Source organism: Ascaphus truei, chromosome 2 (assembly GCF_040206685.1).
Source record: "Ascaphus truei isolate aAscTru1 chromosome 2, aAscTru1.hap1, whole genome shotgun sequence".
Classification (NCBI taxonomy): Eukaryota; Metazoa; Chordata; class Amphibia; order Anura; family Ascaphidae; genus Ascaphus; species Ascaphus truei.
This window is the reverse complement of record NC_134484.1, coordinates 60503900-60528095: the sequence shown is the minus strand read 5'-3', so window position 1 is coordinate 60528095 and position 24196 is coordinate 60503900. Positions and strand designations below refer to the sequence as shown.

The 24196-nt window shown below is 42.6% G+C and overlaps 1 long non-coding RNA gene across 2 annotated transcripts in view; it reads left to right on the top strand.

Moving 5' to 3' along the window:
• Nucleotides 1-24196, top strand: part of LOC142478723 (uncharacterized) — a 132576-nt gene that overhangs the window by 44874 nt on the left and 63506 nt on the right. The window contains exon 3 of one of the 2 annotated variants that reach the window (XR_012793460.1): nucleotides 2628-3144. The exons of the other annotated variant lie outside the window; for it this stretch is intronic. This is a non-coding gene — a long non-coding RNA (uncharacterized LOC142478723). Of the gene's footprint in view, nucleotides 1-2627; nucleotides 3145-24196 lie in introns of those variants that run through there. 2 annotated transcript variants of the gene reach the window in all.

Below are 24196 nucleotides of genomic sequence, written 5' to 3'. Positions count from 1 at the left end.
TTCCTTTCTCCCCCCCCTCCCCTCTCTTCTCTTTGCCCCCCCTCCCTCTTTCCCCCCCGTCTCTTTTCTCCCCTCCCCTCCCTCCCTCTTTTCTCCCCCCCCTCCCTCCCTCCCTCTCTTCATCCCCCCTCCCTCCCTCTTTTCTCCCCCCCTCCCTCCCTCCCTCTTTTCTCCCCCCCTCCCTCCCTCCCTCTTTTCTCCCCCCCTCCCTCCCTCCTTCTTTTCTCCCCCCCTCCCTCTTTTCTCCCCCCCCCTCCCTCCTTCTTTTCTCCCCCCCCCTCCCTCCCTCTTTTCTCCCCCCCCTCCCTCCCTCTTTTCTCCCCTCCCTCCCTCTTTCCCCCCCCTCCCTCCCTCTTTCCCCCCCCCTCCCTCTTCCCCCCCCCCTCCCTCCCTCTTCCCCCCCCCCTCCCTCTTCCCCCCCCCCTCCCTCCCTCTTCCCCCCCCCTCCCTCCCTCTTCCCCCCCCCTCCCTCCCTCTTTCCCCCCCCTCCCTCCCTCTTCCCCCCCCTCCCTCCCTCTTTTCTCCCCCCCTCCCTCCCTCATTCCCCCCCTCCCTCCCTCATTCCCCCCCCTCCCTCCCTCTTTTCTCCCCCCTCCCTCCCTCTTTTCTCCCCCCACTCCCTCCCTCTTTTCTCCCCCCCTCCCCTTCCCCTCCCTCCCTTTCCCTCACCTCCTTCCCTTTCCCTCACCTCCTTCCCTTCCTCCCACCCTTTCCCTCACATCCTCCCCTTTATTCCCCCCCCTCTCCTGTCCCTCCTTCTTCTCCAATTCCTTCTTCTCTTCCCCTCCTCCCCTTTTCCCCCAGCTCGTATATCTGAGGCAGCCTTTGCTTTCCCTCCCCTGTTCTTTCTTTCCTGCCTCCCCCTCCTGGTTTGAACAATGTTTTACATCAAGTCCAAGATACATACGTGGATCTGTTGGTACAGAGTTATAGTGAAACCCAGTGACTTGGAAAAGGCGCTTAACAACTATAAAAGTGATCAAAAAAAATAAAAATGTGTGAAACTGACGAATTCTCTCAACCTTCCAGGGAATATGCACTGATTCCCTTACAACAGTTTAGGATCCAGGGCAGGAAGGGAGCAGTATCCTCAGGAACACCCAGAAAAAAATACAAAAATAATCATAGTGTGGTATGAAAAATATATATATGTCAAACTCTGAGACTTGGCTCTTATGGTGACCTACTTACAAAATGTAAGATTCAAAATAGCAGGTTTGTATTAGTGATGGATCTTTGGACACCTCAGCTTTGGACCACGGCATACAGCAGCATACATCAATAGGGTTGGTGTCAGGCAGGATGGTGTATTTACTCTGGCAGCAGCTCCCAATCAGTCATATGCAATCATACAGAGATAATGGAAACAATAGTGCTTTACCAGATAACACAAAGTTTTATCATAGAGACTTGCAGGACATGTACTCACAATATATTCAATGAGCACATTCACATCAAGGTATCTTTAGGCAGTTGGATATCGGCTCGGCAGATGGAAAACAAATCCCTCACTCCACTCCGCTCACATGTCCTCCACGAGGGTGCCCCCTCGTCCGGTGCCGGATGGTTGGCGTCTGTCGTCACTTCCTGGCCTGGCGGTGACGACTTCCGGTAGGCGCAAGTAGAACGGGGAGTAGGAGGGACGCCGGTCCGCAGCTCTGCCTCCGTGGAAACAGCAGTACAACAGCTCCCCAACGGTGAATACAGCTGGGCTCTGCTAAACTGGAACTGGAACTTCTTTGGCTCAACGCGTTTCACTGCATACCGCAGCTTCCTCAGGAGCAATGATTAAGTCCCCTACTGGGTGTTATTTAAATAGCCTTCTCAATTAAGGCAATTGGTGATGTAATCAAGCATAATTCCACACATGATAGTTAACATAATTACACACAGAGTCTCCCAAAATGGGTACATGATCTCTGTGGCCAAAAAAACGACGCAATAAAATACTTTATTAATTATAAAAAAACATGAAACTGAGTACCTACATAGTTTAAAAATGATTAAATACTAAAATTAATTGGGGGTTGTTAGATCGAGATGCTTAATGGAGGGTAGAGAGAGAGAGAGAAACATATGTTAGTTAATCATAAATATCAAATATGGCTAACATTAATAAAAACATATTAAAAGTGAAAAACTAAAATGCAAATAATAAGACTGACATGACTTAAAAAAGGGATGACACAGGAAAGTGCAATTACAGTGACTAGAGGAAGGGTGCAATTTCAAAATCAACATTAAGACCATGTGGTGTCAAAGTGTTGAGTTTATGCACCCAGTACATTTCTCTTTTACTTAAATCTAAATTTATGTCCCGTCCTCTCCAATGTTGTGTCACATGTTCTATCGCGGTGAATTTTAACCCTTTCGTATTGGAGTTATGAAAAAAGGAAAAATGTTTAGAAACATTATGTGACTGCACATTGCGCCTTATATTACTTAGGTGCTCCAAAATCCGTGTCTTAATAGCTCTTGATGTTTTGCCAACGTATTAGAGCCCGCATGGGCATTCCAGGAGGTAGATTATGTATTTAGAGTTACAGTTCATGTACTGTTTTATTTTGTAATTCTCATTTTTGTTATTGCACCTAAATCCCTTTTTGTCTTGCTGTTTGTATTCACAGGCTTTGCAAGAACCACAGCCATGGAACCCTTCCAATTTCTGGAGCCATCCATTTCTGTTCGTCTCTAATTTTTTAATATTACTTGGAGCTATTATGCCTTTTAAATTTTTTGCTTTTTTAAAAATTACTCTCGGACGTTCTGGAATCTCTTCCTTCAAAATTGGGTCATTTAATAAAACATGCCAGTGTTTTGTATTATTTTCTTAATATTATTTGACTCTCTATTAAAAGAGGTTAAAAATGCTGTATCAAAATTTCTTTTTGGAGGAATATCTTTATTTTTGGGTACCAATAGGTCATTTCTATTCAGACCATTTGCTTTTTCTAATGCTGTGTCTAGGAGTTCTGTTCTATATCTTTTTTCTACAAAACGTTCCTTAAGTATATTGCATTGATCATTAAATACTGTATTGTCTGAGCAATTTCTCCGCATCCGTCTGAATTGGTTGTATGGGACATTGTCCATCCATACATCTTGGTGACAGCTTGTACGTAGTATATAGTTGTTACTGTCAACTTCCTTAAAGAAAGACCTAGTTTTGAGAGTGTCATTCTCTATATATATATTCAGGTCCAAGTAGTTGAGAGAGATATTACTTGTTACAGAGGTAAATTGTAGATTGTACATATTAACGTTAATACTCGACAGAAAGGAGTCCAAACTCTCCTGACCACCACGCCAAATTAAAAGCACATCATCGATGTAGCGCCGCCATAGGACAAGGTCCGCCCCCAGAACGCCACCGGGCCAAATGTGCTGTTCCTCCCAGAATCCCATAAAGAGATTCGCGTAGCTGGGAGCAAACCTCGTACCCATGGCGGTGCCACATCTCTGAATGTAAAAACTATTCTCAAACCAAAAATAATTCTTGTCTAGTATAAAGCATATGCCATCTATAATAAACTTAACTTGTTGTTCTTTCATATCTGGATCTTGTTTCAGAAAGAAATTGACAGCTTCACATCCTAAATTCTTTTCTATCGATGTATATAGAGCAGCAACATCTATAGTGGCCATAATATAGTCGTTATTCCAAGTAAAATTCTCTAATAGACTTAATACATCAGTGGTGTCTTTCAGATATGATTTGAGGGATTTTACATGACTTTGGAGAAAAGTATCAATATAAGCAGATAGATTTGATGTAAGTGAATTAATTCCGGAGACAATAGGTCTCCCGGGAGGTTGTTTCATGCATTTGTGAATTTTAGGCAATATATAAAATATCGGTAATTGGGGACATTCATTGAATAAGAATTTGTATTCGTTCTCATTCAATATGCCTAATTCCCTGCCATGGTCTAGAAGCACTCTTAAGTCATCCAAAAAAGTTTTAGTAGGGTTGTTGGGTAGAATTTCATATGTTTTTTTGTCTCCTAAAAGGCGGTGGGCTTCTTTTAGGTAGTCATCTCTATTTTGGATGACTACCCCCCCTCCCTTGTCTGCCTGTTTTATAACTATATTTGTATTGTTAGTTATTTCCTCTAAAGCAGACCTCTCTTCTTTATTCATATTGTTTCTAATCTTAGATTTGTTACTCTTTGAGAGCTCCTCAAAGTCCTTTACAATGAGGTTATAGAAGACATCTAAGTGATTTCCCTTACAATAAGCAGGGTTGAATGTGGATTTATTCTTAAGTGTTGTGTGTTTGAATATTTCACTTTCTTTCTCTATAGCAGGCTTGATGTTAGACATTCTTGACTCCACATTTTTACTTAAAAAGAAACGTTTGACTGTTAGTTTTCTAATATATTTATTTGCGTCCACAAATAGCTCAAAATTGTTGGGTCCACAAGTGGGCGCAAAGGATAGTCCCTTGGAGATAACACTTAATTGTGAAGTAGTTAAATCCACACTACTAAGATTAAAGATACTTTTATTCTTTTCAGGGTTGGCAGTTATCACTTGTTTCTTTCTTCCCCCCCCCGCTTTCCTCTCTGTTTCTTTCCCCTTTGGGGTAATGACTCCCCTCTTCTGTTTCCAGGAGGGGAGTAAATGGGTTTTTTGTCTCCCAAATACTGATATCTAGAAGATCACTATTCCCCACGGCTCCAATGGGTGAACGTGATCTACTTGCTTTAGCATATTTAGCAGAGTCAAATCTCTCTCTTTCTCTTTTTCTGTCCTCTCTATCTTTTCTTAATTCTCTCTCTCTTTTGAGTTCTCTATCTTTTTGGTATTCTCTCTCTTTTCTTTCTCTTTCTTTTTCCCTTTCTTTTTGATCTCGATTTCTTTTTATTTCCTTCTCTCTAGCAAGTTCTTTTTCCCTCTGTAATTCCTTTTCTCTATATTGTTCTCTTTCTCTAAATTCTCTTTCCTTTCTTTGTTCTCTCTCTTTTTCTCTGTATTGCTCTCTTTCTTTACACTCTCTCTCTCTTCTTAATTCTCTCTCTTTCACTATGTCTCTCTCCCTACGCCTCTCCCTCTCTAACGCTTGTTCTCTCTCTCTAAAAGATGATCTCTCATTAAAATATTCTCTCTCTTTATATGGCTCTTTCTCCTTATGATCTCTTTCTTGAATAAAATTTTGTCTAGGTATAAAATCATTCCTTGAACCATAATACAAAGATTTAGAGTCATAATTGTCTCTCCTAGGTATTCTGGGTATGAAATGACGTTTATCAGAATATGGTTTAGTACTATATTTCTCTGATGTGATCTGAGATTCTCTGACTTGTCTATCCTCAGGTCTACTTTGTGTTTGATAGTTTTTCTTTTTCTTCCAATCTCTTTGTTCCCCTCTAAGGTAATCTTCCTCGTCTCTTAGAAATTTATTAGTTTTACTAGTGACAAGATCTTGTTCAAGTCTATCAATTTTCTTTTTTAGTTCCCTATCTTTAATTTTAAATTCAGTGGTATCCTCCATATGGGCCAATCTCTCCTCTATTATAGTAACCTCCTCGTCAATTTTCTTAATATGTTTTTTATGTTGATTTATTAAGGATGTCATAAGGTTAAAGGAGCAGTTGTCTATGGTTTCATACCACTTATTCACAAAATCCTCGTCGTCCAAATTGGAAGAAGGGTTTTTTGTAAATCTCAAACCTCTCGGGATTCGTTTACAATCCATATATTTGTTTAAAAATTTGAGGTCTAACCATCTTCTAGTATCTTTAATAAGTAACCTCTCTAGTTTGATAAATTCCTCATCCAAAAAAATCATCTTTCACTAGTGTATGTGTTATATTAGTGTCTGTGAACAATAAGTGTCTATTGTGTCTTTTGGCAAATATATTTGGTGAAACAACTTCCATAATCACAAAAAAATGATAATAACAGTGTATAATATAGAACAATAGTGTACAGCAGCCACCAAATCAAGTGCAGAGAAACAATGTGAAACCCAGTGACTTGGAAAAGGCGCTTAACAACTATAAAAGTGATCAAAAAAAATAAAAATGTGTGAAACTGACGAATTCTCTCAACCTTCCAGGGAATATGCACTGATTCCCTTACAACAGTTTAGGATCCAGGGCAGGAAGGGAGCAGTATCCTCAGGAACACCCAGAAAAAAATACAAAAATAATCATAGTGTGGTATGAAAAATATATATATGTCAAACTCTGAGACTTGGCTCTTATGGTGACCTACTTACAAAATGTAAGATTCAAAATAGCAGGTTTGTATTAGTGATGGATCTTTGGACACCTCAGCTTTGGACCACGGCATACAGCAGCATACATCAATAGGGTTGGTGTCAGGCAGGATGGTGTATTTACTCTGGCAGCAGCTCCCAATCAGTCATATGCAATCATACAGAGATAATGGAAACAATAGTGCTTTACCAGATAACACAAAGTTTTATCATAGAGACTTGCAGGACATGTACTCACAATATATTCAATGAGCACATTCACATCAAGGTATCTTTAGGCAGTTGGATATCGGCTCGGCAGATGGAAAACTAATCCCCCACTCCGCTCAGAGTTATAGGGCATGGGAGACCTGTGGGGTAGGATCCCATGTATATAGACACGTCTGTACACATGTACATATATAGACTCATATATCCATACGCATACCTATGCATTGTCATGTACCCATACACATGCTCATATATGATCCTACTCACACATATACATGTACCCATACACACCCGCATACATCCACACATTTTTTTTTTAAGCAATAAAGGGACATCTATCTTAATTCAGTCTCTTTCGGACGAAATGGGCTTCTGGGCTCTGCATACGTCTTCTTCAGCGTTGATCCTCTCTTGCGGCGTTTCAATCCTCCTCTGCACCCCTGGTTGCTGTCATCTTTGCCACATACTTTTCTGCCTGGTCATGGGACGTAATGGTTTTCACTCCTGTGTCGGTATAAAGTCTTAGGGTTGCCGGATATATCAGCGCAAATTTCCGTTTTTGCTTGAATAGGGTGGTGCAAACCCTGCTGAATTCCCTCCTCTTTTGTGAGACCGTTGCCGAATAGTCCTAGAAAATCATAATTCGCTTCGTCTCATATGTCAATTGGTCCAATTCTTTGAAAGCTTTAATAATTCTGACTTTGTCATTAAAATTGAGAATCTTTAACTTATACCAATCACCGAAAACACCAAATTCCCACCAGGTTGTGAGCCCAGACAATTCGATCAATTTACGACAAAAAACATTCGGCGATTGCTGACTTCCTGAGCTTTGGGGAGTTCCTGAGCTACCAAAGGATGCAAAACAAATACGAAATAAGAGGTCTAAACGTCTTCAAATACCTCCAAATACGGCATTACGCCCAATCAATATCACCAACGTTGGAATTTCCCCCTCTCACGAACTTTGAAAGACTAAGCAAGGAGACAGCACACCAAAAAGGTCTCATAACGCAAATATACTCAGAACTAGAACGAGCAACAGATGCTCCAGTTCATGACTACATGCTCCATTGGGCAGCAGAATTGGGCACAGTTATAGACCGAGAGGATTGGGAAAGTATTTGGGATACAGCTTCAGGAACTTCCATATGTACCACAATCAAAGAAAACATATATAAAATACTGTTTCGCTGGTATCTTACCCCAGTTAGACTAAATCAAATCTACCCTCTGGCTTCTGACCTATGCTGGAGAGGCTGCGGACATAAGGGTGACATGGACCATATATGGTGGTCATGTCCAGAAATTCAGAAATACTGGGAAACCATACAGACTCTAATCATGGAGGTCACAGACCTCACAATACCCATTGATCCGTTGACCTATATGTTGGCCAGGCCAATCGAGAACATTGACTGCCCAACAAGTAAATTGATCTCCTTCATTCTTACGGCGGCTAGATGTGCGGTGGCGGCCTCGTGGAAGAAGGTGTCTCCCCCCCTAGGCAAACTGTCAAAAAGAGCATACAGGAGGTCATGTTAATGGAAAAGCTCTCGGCCTTCCTAAAAAGGAAAACGGAGCCCTTTTATAACACATGGGAACCGTGGCTATCCCATACGAAAGATTAACAATGATCATCTCATACAACAGAAGACAGAGGTAGCGACGGAATAAAGGACAGTGGACTGAGGAGGAAGGGCCTTCCCACCCCCCTCTCCCCCCCTCTACCTCTACCTCTCTACTCCCCCCCCACTTTCTGTTTCCATCCTCACGCCAATGCTGCCGACCCACGTTTGATGGTTGGGGGCGCGTTGAGTCTTTCCCTCTTACTGTCGTTAAAACAGGAAAACTGGTATTAGGTAATATGATGTCTTTTATGTATACAATGTATTTCAAGCAATGCCTAATAAAAACGTTTGGAAAAAAAAAATTGAGAATCTTTGCTATTATCGGTCTAGGTTTAGTGTCTTGATCTTGCCTTGCAGCACCCATTCTGTGTGCTCTCTCAATCTTTATTGCATGGTCTGCGGAGAGCCCAAGGTGCTCTGGGATCCATTTTGCGCAGAACTCTATGAGTTGGTACTGTTTTACTGTTTCAGGCACCCCTATCAGTCTGATGTTATTTCGTCTGGACCTATTTTCAAGGTCATCAACTTTTTCCTCCAGTAAGCAGTTTGTTTTTCTCAGTTCTTCTACTGTTTGGTGCGTTTCAGACATTTCGTCTTCCACATTGCTGATTCTAGCTTCAGTCTCCTCCACTCTTGAGGTATGTGCTGTCAGTTCATTTTTCAGCTTATCTATGGATTTTTTTTATTTTGTCAATTTTTTTGTCTAGTTGTGAGAGAATTTCTCTTGTTACAGCCTTAGCAATGCTCTCATGCTCTGACCTTGTTTGTGCCTGGTTGCCTGCTTCCCCGGTCTGGCTTGATTCTCCTGCATGAGCCTCGTGGCTGTCGGCCATTTTGGGGGTCTCTCTCCTTTTCTCTCCCTTGTCCTGGCGCTGCTGTTGCTGTTTTGGAGCCATCTGTGTAGTTTTGTAGAGGTATTTCTCCATGCAGGTGCCTCTGCTTGTTGGGGAGCTTGTCCCTTTAAATTTTGGAGGTGTTTTGCCGGCTATCGGTGCGCGGTTACTGCGGCTCTCCCCGTCGGACCAGTGGAGCTCCTCTCAGTGCGTCCTCACAGCCCTGTCGCCGTACCGGAAGTCAATCCCAACCTTTTTTTGAAGATACTGTAGACGGACGTTCACAGAGGTACACAATTGGAGACTTTATAAGGTGAAATTATAATAGGCTTTAATGTGCCTTTTCCTTTTCATCAGGAAATCATCAAAACACAGGGGGGGGGGAACAAAGCTTCTATTCACTTGGGAGTATCTCTAGTGAAAATACCATGCAATTAATTCACAACTCCCTAAGTCAAGCATGTATTGCAGCCCCAAAACATATAGCATGAAATAAGCAGATATAAGCAGTCTCTTAAGAATAAAAGTCTTATCTGTTCCTTGGAGGGAGAATCTTCTCAGTTCCTGGTTCAGCTCCCTACTCAGGGTGTGTCAGCTTCAGGTTTAGTAGTTTTCCCTGTGTCTTGAAATCAGCTCTGCTGTGTTTTCTGGCAGCGCTCGAGACATGTGGTGTCTCCAAAGGTCAGCTCTCATTCAGAGCTAAGGAGTCACTTCCTGTCTCAACAGACAGGCTTTTGTAAGCAAACTAGATCAGGCAGGTGGTGTTTATTAACATACACAGTATATTAGATGGCGCTCTAACACTATACTTCAGTGCAAATAACAGTGATAAACAAATATAATATAAATTATAAACTTCACCGTGCAAAAAAATAAAAGTAAAGACACTCAAACCCTTCTGGGACTGTTTCAAGGTCCTCAAACGAGATAGTGGAATGGAGTCAGGGGAGCGTCAATACCTGGAAAATATACAAACTACCATAGTGTATACTGTTTGGCAATATAAATGTGGTAATGCTCCAAGGAGCAAAAGGCTATTGGATAAGGAACATATCCCTAAACAACAGAAGGGAGAAATAAATTCCCGAAGAGAGACAACAGAGCCAAAGATTAAAAAACCATATGAATTTATCCGGAATGGTTAAAATCAAGGCTTACAAGATACCGGAGTAAAACGGGCGTTGTGAAAGGTAAAGATGATACACCGAGTCGCGACCTCGTGAACCTCCAGCGCGTCCGCCTTCTCCACCGGTACTCGTCCTGTGCTGCAAGCTGGATGCCGATACGTCACTTCCGGGTTTCACGGATGTGGTTGGCGTCACCGGAGCTGCAAGCTAGATGCCGATACGTCACTTCCGAATTATACGGGTACAGTTGGCGCCACCGGAACATCAGCTGGGTATCGTCTCCCTCAGGGTGTTATGTTGAGGGTTACGCTCTACGCGTTTTGCCGTGCAGGGTCGACGGCTTCGTCAGGAGTGACGTAATCCCATAGGAGGATACTTTATATACCCTTCCTAATTGTAATGACCTTTCTCCCTATTGGTCACAACATATGATGATCTAATTAATTGGGTAATTGATTTACACTCACCACCCTAACAGATCTCCACAGAATTTATACAAATATATTAAAATACAATTTAACCTTTAATACATAATATACTAAAAAATCCATATTAAAAATTATATAATGAATGGTAAACACATCCAATTCAATAGAAATAGCTATAAGTTTACTAAAAAATTATAAAGTATTCCCCACACATTTCTTTAATTAAAAACGTCGATTGATGCATCTCCAAAGGAAAAACAAAGAAGAAGAAAAACATTATGAGTGTGATAGTAAACATAACATCAACAAATCCTTATCCTCTTTAATATTCTATACAGCTTTTACTCAAAAAACTTCAAAGGAAGGCACTCAGTTCAAAGTCCACATTAAGTCCTAAGGGAACAAGTGTTTTGAGGGTGAATATCCAAAAACTCTCTCTCTTTTTCAGAGAGGTGATTCTATTCCCTCCTCTCCAATGTGGTAACACTTGCTCCAAAACAGTAAACTTAAGACCTGATGTGTCTCCATTATGTTTTTGGATGAAATGATTAGACAGAAAATGTGTTGTGATACCTCTCCTTATGTTACCAATATGTTCAAGTATGCGTGTTTGTACTTTTCTTGAAGTTTGACCCACATATTGTAGCCCACAAGGGCAAGACACAAGGTATACTGCATGATCAGTTTTACACGTTAGAAGCTGTTTGATACTAAACCGCTTTCCTGTTACAAATGATGTATAACCGAATTTATCATCAGTCCTGTATTTACAGGCCGTGCACGTAGTACAACCAAAAAAGCCTTTAGTTTGTGTTAGCCACCTATTTGTAATTGGATTTATTTTTTGCAATGCACTAGGGGCTAACTTATCCTTCAAAACCTTGGCTCTTTTGAAAATTACAGTCGGTTTATCTGGGACAATTTCTCCCAGTACAGAGTCATTTTTAACAATATGCCAATGTTTATGAATGATCTTTGAAATTTTTTCTGATTGGCTGTTGTAATTTGTACAAAATGAAAACTCAAAGTTATTCTTTGATCTCAACTGTTTTTTGTTATCACATAACAGATTTTTCCTCTCTAAATTTTCTACTTTTACTAGTGCATTTCTTATCACTGTATCCCCATAGTTTTTTTCTTTAAACCTATTTTGTAAAAAGGCTGATTGGCTATAGAAATTGCTGTCATCAGTGCAATTTCTCCTAATTCTTCGTATTTGCCCATATGGCACATTTTCCAACCATTTTGGATGATGACAACTGTCCATAGATATATAGTTATTAATATCAACACCCTTAAAAAAGGTCTTGGTCTTAATAAGACCATCCTCAATGAAAATTTCTAAGTCTAGAAAGTTCACTTTTTCTTGACTATAGTCACATGTGAAATGTAAATTTAACAAATTGTCATTAAGGTAATGGGTGAATAGGATGAGGCTATCTTCATCCCCTTTCCAAACAAAAATGATATCGTCTATATACCTGCGCCATAGGCACAAACTTTCACCCAGCTCTGCAACAGACCATATGTGGTCTTCCTCCCAAGCACCCATCAGGAGGTTTGCATAGCTGGGTGCAAATTTTGTGCCCATGGCGGTACCACATTTTTGTAGATAATATGTACCCTCGAACATGAAGTAGTTGTGCTCTAGGATGAATTTGATGCCATCCAGAATAAAATTGGCCTGTTCATTTGGCATCTCTGAGTCTTTGGACAGTGCTCTGTCAACTGCCTCATGTCCGTCTCTATGGTTTATACAGGTATATAGTGACGTGATGTCACATGTCACTAGATACCATCCCTCTTCCCAAACTTGATTGTCTAAGATACGTAGAATATCGGTAGTATCTTTGAGGTAGGAGGGGAGTTCTTTCTCATATTTTTGTAAGTAAACATCTATGTAGGCAGATAGATGGGACGTTAGAGAGTCTATGCCTGCAATAATAGGTCTTCCTGGGGGGTTACAAATATTTTTATGTAACTTAGGAAGGTAATAAAATATAGGTCTAACTGGGTTATCTCTATATAAGAAATTGTATTCTTCCATATTTATTACTTCTTCCATTTTACCTTTATCTAACAGAATTTTAAGTTCTTTTAAAAAATCTGTTGTTGGATCTTTCTTTAAAGGTAAATAAGTGTGGCTATCACCCAGAATCCTATTGGATTCTGCGATATAATCTTTTCTATCCAGGATAGCCACTCCGCCCCCTTTATCAGCTTGTTTTATAACCACAGAGGTATCTTCCTGCAAAGTTTTTAAAGCTTTTCTTTCAGAATTTGTTAGATTGTTGTCAAACCTTTTATCTGTTTCCACTAATTTTTCAAAATCTTTTTGCACCAAATTTGAAAATACCTCCAAATTATTACCCTTTGCAAATTTGGGATAAAACATAGAGGGCAATTTAAGACCAGAATGGACTAAAATAGGTATCTTAGGAGGAATATTTATTGAGCAATTATCATTTGAATCCCTTTTCAGGTTGTCAGATGTTCTCTGCTCTACCTCCTTTGTTCTAAAAAACCTTTTAATAGTGAGTTTTCTAAGGAACCTTTGAGCGTCCACAAAAAGACCGAAATTGCTGGGACCCACAGTGGGAGCAAACTTAAGCCCCTTTGCAATCAGCGACTTTTCTGGTTCACTGAGTATTTTTGAACTTAGGTTGAAGATATTATTACCTATCTCTTGCTTTTTTTGAGATGTTTCTTTTTCCCTTCTTCTTCCCCTTTTTCTTCTACTCTTATTCTTTTCCTTTCTGATGAGGGATCCCTTCTTATCAGAGGAGCATATTTGTTTGCTCCCTGAAAAGAAGTGGACCCCCCCTCCCCTAAAAAATCCTCCTTAGAATCCTTCTTTGGGTCATTTTTAGTGAACAATCTTTCTTTTTGGACTTCTCTTTGTTCTTTTCTGTTATTAGTCACTATTTCTATTTCCGAATCAAAGTCTATACTAATAGTCCTTTTAGGAGTTTTCCTCACATTGATCTTTATATTTGATTTGTTAGGAGTAATACTTGATTTCTTTGGAGTTTTACTTTTTTTGTATCTCCAATTCTCCTGATTTGGACTTTCTCTGTATTTATTTTGTGCCTCTTTTGTTGTTTTAAAAGATTTCTTATTATACTTATTATTATCCCATGATTTATCCCTCTTTGCAAATGGTTTTTTATTCTGGGGTTTTTCATGGGTTTTTGTGGGGATTTTAGCTTCAATTATTAAAATTTCTTTTGTGCTCTCTCTCTCATCAGGGTCAGATTTTCTCGGAGGTCCATCCTTATAATCTTCTTCATCCCTAAGAAATTTTTTAACTTTCCTAGTGATGGTTTCCCTTCTGATTTTATCCAATTTATTCTGCAGATTGGCATCTTTTTCTCTGAATAAACTCGTTTGGCTTAAATTCCCAATTCTTGTTTCAATTTCATTGATTTCAATGTCAATCTGCAGAACATGATTTTTCTGCTGTTCAATTATGAGATTGATGAGATCTCTAGAACATTCTTCCAGCAGAGTATACCATTTATCAATAAACACCTCATCCTCTAAATCCATGGACGGGTGTTTCTTGATTCTAAGGCCTCTTGGAACTCTACCATTTAGTATATATTGCTCTAAAAAAGTGTAATCCCAAATTTTTTTAATATCTTTGATAAAAAGTTTTTCTAATTTATCAAATTCAGATTCTAAAGTGTGAGACTCTTCTACTACTGATACAGAGTCTAAATTGAGTTTTAAAATATTACTAAAATCTACAACTCTTGTGTGCCTTCTAGAAAAAATATTAGAAACATTATTATCAATTTCTATTTCCTCTATTTCCAGTGGTGCTGCCATACTAATAATAGAAACAAAACAGAACTAACATACACAGTATATTAGATGGCGCTCTAACACTATACTTCAGTGCAAATAACAGTGATAAACAAATATAATATAAATTATAAACTTCACCGTGCAAAAAAATAAAAGTAAAGACACTCAAACCCTTCTGGGACTGTTTCAAGGTCCTCAAACGAGATAGTGGAATGGAGTCAGGGGAGCGTCAATACCTGGAAATTATACAAACTACCATAGTGTATACTGTTTGGCAATATAAATGTGGTAATGCTCCAAGGAGCAAAAGGCTATTGGATAAGGAACATATCCCTAAACAACAGAAGGGAGAAATAAATTCCCGAAGAGAGACAACAGAGCCAAAGATTAAAAAACCATATGAATTTATCCGGAATGGTTAAAATCAAGGCTTACAAGATACCGGAGTAAAACGGGCGTTGTGAAAGGTAAAGATGATACACCGAGTCGCGACCTCGTGAACCTCCAGCGCGTCCGCCTTCTCCACCGGTACTCGTCCTGTGCTGCAAGCTGGATGCCGATACGTCACTTCCGGGTTTCACGGATGTGGTTGGCGTCACCGGAGCTGCAAGCTAGATGCCGATACGTCACTTCCGAATTACACGGGTACAGTTGGCGCCACCGGAACATCAGCTGGGTATCGTCTCCCTCAGGGTGTTATGTTGAGGGTTACGCTCTACGCATTTCGCCGTGCAGGGTCGACGGCTTCGTCAGGAGTGACGTAATCCCATAGGAGGATACTTTATATACCCTTCCTAATTGTAATGACCTTTCTCCCTATTGGTCACAACATATGATGATCTAATTAATTGGGTAATTGATTTACACTCACCACCCTAACAGATCTCCACAGAATTTATACAAATATATTAAAATACAATTTAACCTTAATACATAATATACTAAAAAATCCATATTAAAAATTATATAATGAATGGTAAACACATCCAATTCAATAGAAATAGCTATAAGTTTACTAAAAAATTATAAAGTATTCCCCACACATTTCTTTAGATAAAAATAAAGGCTTTTGTAAGCAAACTAGATCAGGCAGGTGGTGTTTATTAATTGACTACCAGCAGTTAACCCCCCACACTGCTAGATTAAAGGCACATTACTTGAACAGGGATTACTCCCCTGTTACATACCTCCCTTGTTTGTGGGAAGCTCGGGCTTGCCACGGCCAAAGCCCATCCTTCCACTCTCATTCTAGATATCTCAGTGACTTGAATGAGAGTGGATGAAGGAAGAGAACCCTCAGTCCTGTTGGGATTGGAGCCCTTTCTCCAGTTTATTCGTGTCTCCTCCTGAAGGTGTTTGAGATCAGCACCCCTCGAGGAGGACTTTCTCCAAGTATAGTCTTTTTTGTACGTGCGCGGTCATGCGATTTCCCTCGCGTCGGGTGCTCGTCTTATTGTAGGCATACTGTATGGCAGCAGTTGCAGAGCGTTTAAAAACCGCCATTTTCCCACTCAATGGGGTTGCTAATTCAGCCCCTTTTTGATTAAGTTGCAATTCCACACCCACTTCCAGAGAATGTCCCATCTTTTCAGCTTCATCAGCGAAGGATTCTTCTGGTTTTAATTCAGCACGTGTACCTTCTTTTGTTGCCTGCTGGGTGGCTGAAGGTTTTGCTAGTGCTTTTTTAGGTGGTTCAAATTTTGCAACCTTGTCTTTCAGATAAGCGGTATTCCCAGCTCTCACTGTACCCTTGTCTTCATGGGTTTTTGAGGCTGTGGGATACTGACGCTTAGTCAGGGTCAATACTTGTCCTTGTAGGACTGTAATCTTATCCGTGAGAGATCCCTGTTTTTTGAGTGTGTCTTGCAAGTCTCTTCTCAGGGAATTTATCTGCATGCTTTGCTTTCTCTGAGCCTGCCTCCACATTTTTATTGCATTGTGGAGCACCATGAACTTCTTTGCTTGGGCCACAGTTACTTGTTTCAGTTTGTGGACCTTCTTGTGCTCCCTTTTGTGCCACGTCACCTGGGTTCTAAGCTTGGCTTTTAGCGTTGCTTTGGTGATGCTCAGGGTAGCCTTCAGTTTCTCATGCTGCTTTGCGGGGACATACTGGGTCATCAGACGTTCCTGCAGCACTTGAATTTCTTTAGCAGCCTGCAGCTTTTCTTCCTGCAGCGTTTGCTGCTTCTCCTCAACATACTGGAGGTGTGTACGCAGACCTTGCAGTTGGTTCTGCAGTCGGTGCTCTGCTTCAAACTTTTCCTTGACTTCTTCTGTCAACTGAAAATTTTCTTCCTTCAGTTTTAAGTTTTCTCTTTTTAATCTTGAATTTTCTCTTTTTTCAGTCTCTGTATTCTTCAGGGCTTCTTTGCAGTCCTCCTTCCATTTACGCACATCTGCTTTGAGAATGACACTCTCCTGGCGTGAGACTTCCTTCTCTAGGTTGAGGGTCTGAAGCTCCTTCTGAGAGATTTTGAGATCTATATCAAGATTACCAATAGTTTCTTTAGCAATGTCCAGCTCCTCAGTGAGACTGTGTAGTTCCTTTCTGGAAACTTCCAGGTCTGTGCGGCAGCTGTTGGTCTCATGATGTGAGGCATCAAGCTCTATACGAAGAGTGTGAACCTCTTGCTGGAAGACAGTCATCTGCTTCAGTGCCTCCTCATACTTCCGCTTTAGCGTAGCCACCATTTTATTCGATTGGCTCTGCTTTTCATCCATGGTGGAAATAGTAGCCTTTGCAGTATCTAGCTCAGTCTTGAGATCCTCCAATTCAGTCTTGGCCGCAGAGTAAATTGCGAGCACAGTCTTCTGTAGCTCAGCATTATTTTTTCTCTCCCTTCCCAATTCTTCACAGAGCAGATCACAGTCATGCCTGGCAATTTTCAGGGCGTCTTCAGGGCTGGTCAAGGGATCATCACTCACTGGTTCCGGCTCCGCTTCCCTGGGATGACTGGTTGAGGGTTCCTCACTGTTGGCACCGGACAGACACTTCTTGGGGTACACGACTTCTGCCTTGGGCCTTCTGGATATTCGGTTAACCGCGGGACGAATTCTCCATTTTCTCTAGGCCGCAGGACAACTCGGTCCCTCTTTTACCCCACAGGATCTGCGGACGTGTCTGTTCCTTCCACGGTAAGTGAAGAACTGCTTTTCTTTTTCCGCCTTTTTTATTTGGATGACACCGTCCCTTCAGGGATATTGGGGTCTCCATCTTCATTAGAAATTTTAGCAGCTTCATTATATACGCCAGGCTTTTCTGTTCGTGCCGAGTTCAGGCACCCCCACCATTCTTGGGGTGTTTTGTGGGTGTGACTCGGTTCGGGTTCCCCGTAAGAGATGTCTTCCTCTTTATTGGGCTGGAAGGGCCACTCTTCCGTGGGGTAGGGTTCATTACAGGAACGCTGCATCTTGTCCTCCATTTTTAGGCTATCAGGTGTAATTTTCTTCCTGACCTCAGGAGGCACTATTGCAGCTGTTGCCACTGTATTTGCTAGAACCCCCAATTGTGGTAGTCCTACAGATGGGCATATTTTGCTTGTAGAGGTCGTAGCTCTCACAGGCATCTCTGTAGACTTTTCTTTCTTGGAATTTTTTTTTTTTTTTTCAATATCAGCAGTGCTGTGCATGCATTTTCTCTTATCAGGTATACAAGATGTGCAGTTGCTAGGTAAAAAGTCTTTTTGCTCTACACCATTTACTTGCTAAGTGCTATCTTTCCACTTCAGCGACAGAATTTGGTTTTCTGCCTGAGTTCAGTAATTTTCAGTCTCATCTTTGGGTATTATGGCATTCACACTTCACACTCTGGGTGTCTGTTTTTGCTCCCAAGATATATATAGGCAGACCTTTTTTACTTGCAGAAAAAAAAACCATTCTTTCATTCCCGGCAGGGTGACTCAACACTCAGCATTTGTTTTTTGTTTTTTATAACTTTCATTTTATTAGGTGAAACAATACAGACATGTTAACACAATCCATTGGCTTACAATGAGTCACCTTGTTTCCGTATTTCTCCTCCAATCAACATACAAAACGTGACATGACATACCGGACAGACAAAGGAACCAGGGATAGGGAAAAAGGGGGGTGGGGGGAAGGGAGTGGGGGGGTGGTGAGCGACACTGGCGGTTTTTGGTCTATGCCTGTTTAGGCTTCCCTAATTAGGTCCGGGACCTCAGCTCTTTATGTGGCTGTATGCCTACTTTCCTCTACTAGTTTGGGATACACTTTAGCTAAATCTTCCTTTGTTCATCACTTACCCCAGGGCCTAATGTCTAGGATCCATTTCGCTACCGGAGAACGCCTTTGCTAATTATCATTGCAATATGTTGGTAAGATCAACCCCAGGGATGTCTGTCTGTGTCAGCCAAGGTGACCAAACTTTTAGAAAATTTGTGCCGGTGTCATTGACCAGACTTGTCAACTGTTCCATCCGGCAGACGAACCAAATTCGATTTCTGATTTTGGGTATAATTGGAATCTGTGGTTGCTTCCACAATGCTGCGATCTCGCATCTGGTGGCAGTGGCAAAGTGCGCAACTAGTCTGTGTGTTGCGTTCGAGAACCCCTGAACCCGCCGGCCTAACAGGAACAGTCACGGGTCCAAGGGGACCTCGATCTCCAATAACCGCTGTAGCCACTCCTGTACTTCCTCCCAAATCGGGGCCACTTTTGCGCACGACCACAGCATGTGGAGCATGTCTGCTCTCTCCCCGCACTGTTTGGGGCAGAGCGGGGAGTAGCCTCTGACAAATTTCGAGAGTTTTGTTGGGGTATAGTACCAACGCATGAGGACCTTATAGGCATTCTCCTTTAGCGTGGTACAGATAGAGCTCTTCGCTGCTGCCTGTAGGATCCTATCCCAGTCGTCGTCTTCTAGTGTGTCCCCTAAGTCAGCTTCCCATTGCCTCATATAATTAAGTCTAGGCGCGTCGGCTGTCTCCGGACAAATCACTTCCCTGTACATTCGAGAGGTTAGTCCCCGTGCGTCCGTTTGTCTGGCACACAGCTGCTCAAAATTTGTTCTCCGTGGCCGAATTGGGGTCTTGGTATAGAAGGCCCTGATCTGTAAGTATCTAAATAATTCAGTATTCGGGATGTTTTTTTTCTCTTTTACATGAGCGAAGGATTTAATTACACCCTTGCTGCCTAGATCGTAGAATCGGAGATAGCCTGCTAGGATCCACTTTGTGAACTGAGCGCTGTCTAGGCCTGGAGCGAAATCTGGGTTGCCCCATATGGGGGTCATCAATGACTGCTGTGTTGTAAGAGAACATCTAAATTTAGTGGCCCCCCACTTTAGTGGCTTTCAGGGAATTTCTCATGGCCTGCAGTGGTGTTGACATCCGTACATGGCTACTCTTGGGTAGCCATATCAGGTTCTTCAGATCCACCGGGGCGCAGCACTCCCTCTCCAGTGCCACCCATCTCTTAAGGGTCGGGTCTGTATGCCACTGCAGAATCTGCATTAATTGAGCTGCTTCGTAATAAGCAAACAAGCATGGCACGCCCAGCCCCCCTCTTGATGTCGGCCTCCTCAAGATATCTCGTTTAATTCTGGGCCTTTTTTTGTTCCAAATGAATTTTGTTATCGCGGACTGTAAAGAGAGGATCTCGTCTCTTGGCAGGGGAATCGGGAGGGTCTGAAAGAGATATAGCACTCGTGGGAGAAGATTCATTTTTACACTTTGTATCCTGCCTATCCACGAGATGCTATATTCTGCCCATCGCCGTAGGTCCTCCTTTAGTGTCTTAAACAACTGTGGGTAATTTGCCTTATATAAGGTTTTATAATCTTTGGTGAGGTTAACCCCTAAATATTTAATCGTAGAGGGCTGCCATTTAAAATTAAAATTGAGTCCAATTAGTTTTTCGGTTGATTTAGGCAGATTGAGATTGAGAGCTTCTGATTTGGCCTGATTAATTTTGAAACCCGAAATTTGATGGAATCTCCCCAGGATTGAGAACACATTGGGTAGAGAGGTAAGAGGCTGCGATAATGTCAGGATCACATCATCTGCGTACAGGGCAACCTTATGTGACTGCTCTTTAAAAGTTATGCCCTTGACATCCGGGCTGTTCCTAATATGTGCCGCCAAGGGTTCTATACATAGGGCGAACAGCAAGGGGGACAACGGGCATCCCTGTCTCGTGCCACTATGAATCTGAAAAAGCTCTGAAGGGAATCCCTGATGCCTCACCCTAGCCGCCGGCCCCTCGTACAGTGCCATAATTGCCCCCAATAAGCTTCCTCCGAAGCCAAACGCCCCCAGCGTCTCCTTCAGGTAAGGCCAATCAATCCGATCAAACGCTTTTTCGGCGTCCAGACTAAGCACCATCGAAGGAATATTTTGCTTTTGGGCCAGATCGATAACGTCAATTATTCGTCTGGTGTTGTCTGCCGCCTGTCTGCCACTAATGAACCCCACCTGATCTGGATGTATCAGCTTGGGAAGGACGATACCCACTCTATTAGCTATGAGTTTTGAGAAAATTTTAATGTCTGTATTGATTAAAGAGATGGGCCGGTAGCTCTTACAGTCTGCCGGGTCCTTTCCAGCTTTATAGATCAATGAAATGGACGCTTGGAGCATCTGCGCCGGGAAGGAAGCTCCCTGTAGTACCGAATTAAAGAGTTTCAATAGGTATGGGGCTAGAAGTTTTAAGTATTTTTTATAAAAGAGGTTGGAGTAACCATCTGGACCTGGCGCCTTGGCTGGCTTAAGAGACTTTACGACATCCGTCAACTCTTCCAAAGAGAAGTCTTCCTGTAGTGCCTCTCTTTCCACTCTACCCAATTTGGGCAAATTTGCCTCTTTCAGGAATTCTCGGAGATTTTTATTTGTTTTTTGATTGTGGATAACCTTACCCCCATCGTACAGCGACTCGTAGTAGTGCTTAAATTCCTCTACGATTCGCTTAGGGTTAGAGGTAAGTTCCCCTCCTTGCGTGCGTATTGATTGTATTTGGTAATATGGTTGTTTATTTCTAAGTTTAGTCGCTAGAAGCGTGTCTGGCTTGTTCGCTTTCTCGAAGAATCGGCGTTTCGTCCAGCTCATTTCTTTTTCAGCTTGAGATGTCAGTTTTAGATTTAGTTGCTTTTTGGTATCTTGAATCTGAGTCAAGATTGCCTCGTTTTTTGAGGTTTTATGTATTGCTGTCAGGGAAGCCAATTTCCCCTTCAGATTCTTGATCTGACTCTCTTGTTCTCTCTTGCGTCTAGCAGCTAGGCACATGAGAGATCCTCGGAGGGTAGCCTTATGGGCCTCCCACAGAGTGGTAGGTGAGGATACACTTCCCTCGTTCTCTTCAAAGTATTCTCTGATTTTGTCTGCAATTTCGAGGTCAAATTTAGGGATTTTTAGCACTAGTTCATTTATTCTCCAGTTCGCTCCCGGTCTATCTCGCAACTGTAGCTCGCACCGCAGCTCTATAGGTGCATGGTCTGACCACGAAATGTCGTGTATGCCCGTGTGGGAGACCATTGGGACCAGTCTGTTGGATACAAGGAAGTAATCTATCCAGCTATATCGGTCATGGGGGTGGGAGTAAAAAGTATAGTCCTTGGTCTGTGGGTGTTGCTCCCTCCAGATGTCTACTAGCTGACAGTCCCGAAGTCCGTGGGAGATTGTTAGTATGTCTCATTTGTTGGACTGGTTAGGGGCCGTACATCTATCTAGCTTTGGGTTTAACGCCCTGTTCAGGTCACCTGCTAATATGATTTGGCCCTTTGCTTCCCGCTGTAAGCGCCTGAAAAAAAGAGCAAAAAACTCTGTTGCTTGTTCGCATGGGGCGTACAGCGAGACTAATGTGATAGCTTTACCTTGGATGGAACCTATTAAGATAATGTATCTGCCCTCAGAATCTATTACTTTCTTTTCTAACTCGAACAGTAGGTTCTTGTGGAATACAATGGCCACCCCTCTCTTTTTCATTGAGGCGGAGGCTAGATATATTGTGGAGAACTCTTTGTCTATATATTTGGGGTAGCTTTTTTTGGAGAAGTGGGTCTCTTGAAGGAAGAGGATGTCAGCTCTGTGTCTCTTATAATCTTTAAAGGCTAACTTACGTTTAGCTGGGTTATTCAGTCCCTTTACATTATGGGAAAGGCAACATATCTCTCTACCCATTTGGATCATCGTCTGGTGGCTTCTTTGCGGTGGCTGTTAACATCTGGCTGGGCTCCTGCTGCGTAGTCCTTCTCCTTTTTCGGCCTGGTAGGGCTGTGTCTTCCGCTTCGTTGGTGACCTCAGTCGCTGGGAGGGGGGGTGGGGGGGGAGGGGGGTAAGACACGAGAGGGTAGGTACAGACGTGACATAACAAAAAAAACGCCGTTTAAATGAACATATCTAAACAGCATGGGCTCCCCATCAAGACTCCCCAGTCCTGATATAGAGTCCAGCGCCTTCGGGGAGTGTGGCCCCATTCCCTTAGGACCCTTACCCTCATTCCCTCCCCAAAGGACTTTGACAGGATTCTGGGAGACCCTCCATCCCAGATCTCGTCCAAGGCACATGCCTACCTCGGGGTATAGAGCTCCCTCATACCCTCCGGCCCGCTCTCTTTTGCTAACTACCTTCTGACGGTCTATCTAGGCAATAACTTTAACTCTTGTGTAACTTTAAGTAACTGTAACATTCACCTGCTCGTAGACCTGTATTAATGGATAGGGTCTTATGTATTTCTGGAGCTTAACCTATAACTGTAACTCGTGTTGTGCCTTTTTCTCTCCTCCAGCTTATTTTGCAACCCCTTAGTGTTCTTTTTACTTTACTCATAGCTGTTTCTTTTTCCCTCCCTTTGCTCCCTTCTCTCTATATCCCTGTTGTTAGCAGTGTTGCGGGGCCTTATGTGGGCGGCCTCTCTGGAGTGTCTATTTGCTGCCTAATGGGAGCCCTCGCCTTCCGCTCTCTCCTGTATCTTTATCTGTGTAAGTGTGTGTATGGTGTTATTTGTGTTATTTCCTTTGTTAATTGCCCGTGTCCCCCTGCCCCCGCGCCGTTTTCGGTGTCTCAGCTCGGGACCTGTCTGGACTCTGTCTCTCGTATAGTATACGTGTCTGTGTCCTTTAGGTGTCCTCTCCCGCCTGCGGAGGCTTTCGCGGCTTGTGGTCGTTCCGGGCAGCTCTGCCACCTCCAAGATGGCGCGGGTGTCTCTTCCTCTGTTTGGTGATATCCGCTTCCGGTTTCCGGCGGCAGCCATTTTGGATCCTTGGCTAGTTCGAGGTGGTTGTTCTGTTCGTTGCTCCCGCGCGCCGGCCATTTCCTCACCTTGCGCTTCACGGTGGGGTGCAAGAAGCTCCAGCATGACGGCCATCTACTCCTGCCCGCATGGCGGACGGCAAAAAGTGAGTCTCTTAAGTTCTTTCGCTAGAACTTGGCTCTTTTTTGGGCGGATATAGCGAGAGGACTTAGATTTTATTCCAGGGGTTTGTTGCAGTTGTTCCGCATGGGATCTGAGATCGCTGTGTGGGTGTAGGTCTGCTTCTAGACAGTACACAACTTGGCACAATGTGGTTTTGAACGTTAAACTTGAGAAAACCCAAAACAACGTGTTTTAAGTGACAAACAATTGTGTTTTATTGCGAACCTCATTTCGTTCGCTTTGGTTTTGGTGTGGATGGTCCGCCGGTTCTTCCTCCGCCGTTCCCAACAGGGGCTGTGCAGGCCAAGTGCTTTTAGAAACCCTGGGCCCTCTCCGATGTTTTTTAGCATAAGGGATCTCCCGTTTTTTGTGACTTGGAGTCCGAACGGGAACGTCCAGCGATAGCGTGTGTTTGATTCCCGGAGCACTTTGGTTACAGGGAACAGGGAGCGACGCCTCGCCAAGGTAAGGGGGGATAGATCTTGGAAAATTTGTAGTTTATTGGCCTCAAATTCTACCAACGGCATTGCTCTTGTTAACCGCAATATTGCTTCTCGGGTGGAGTAAT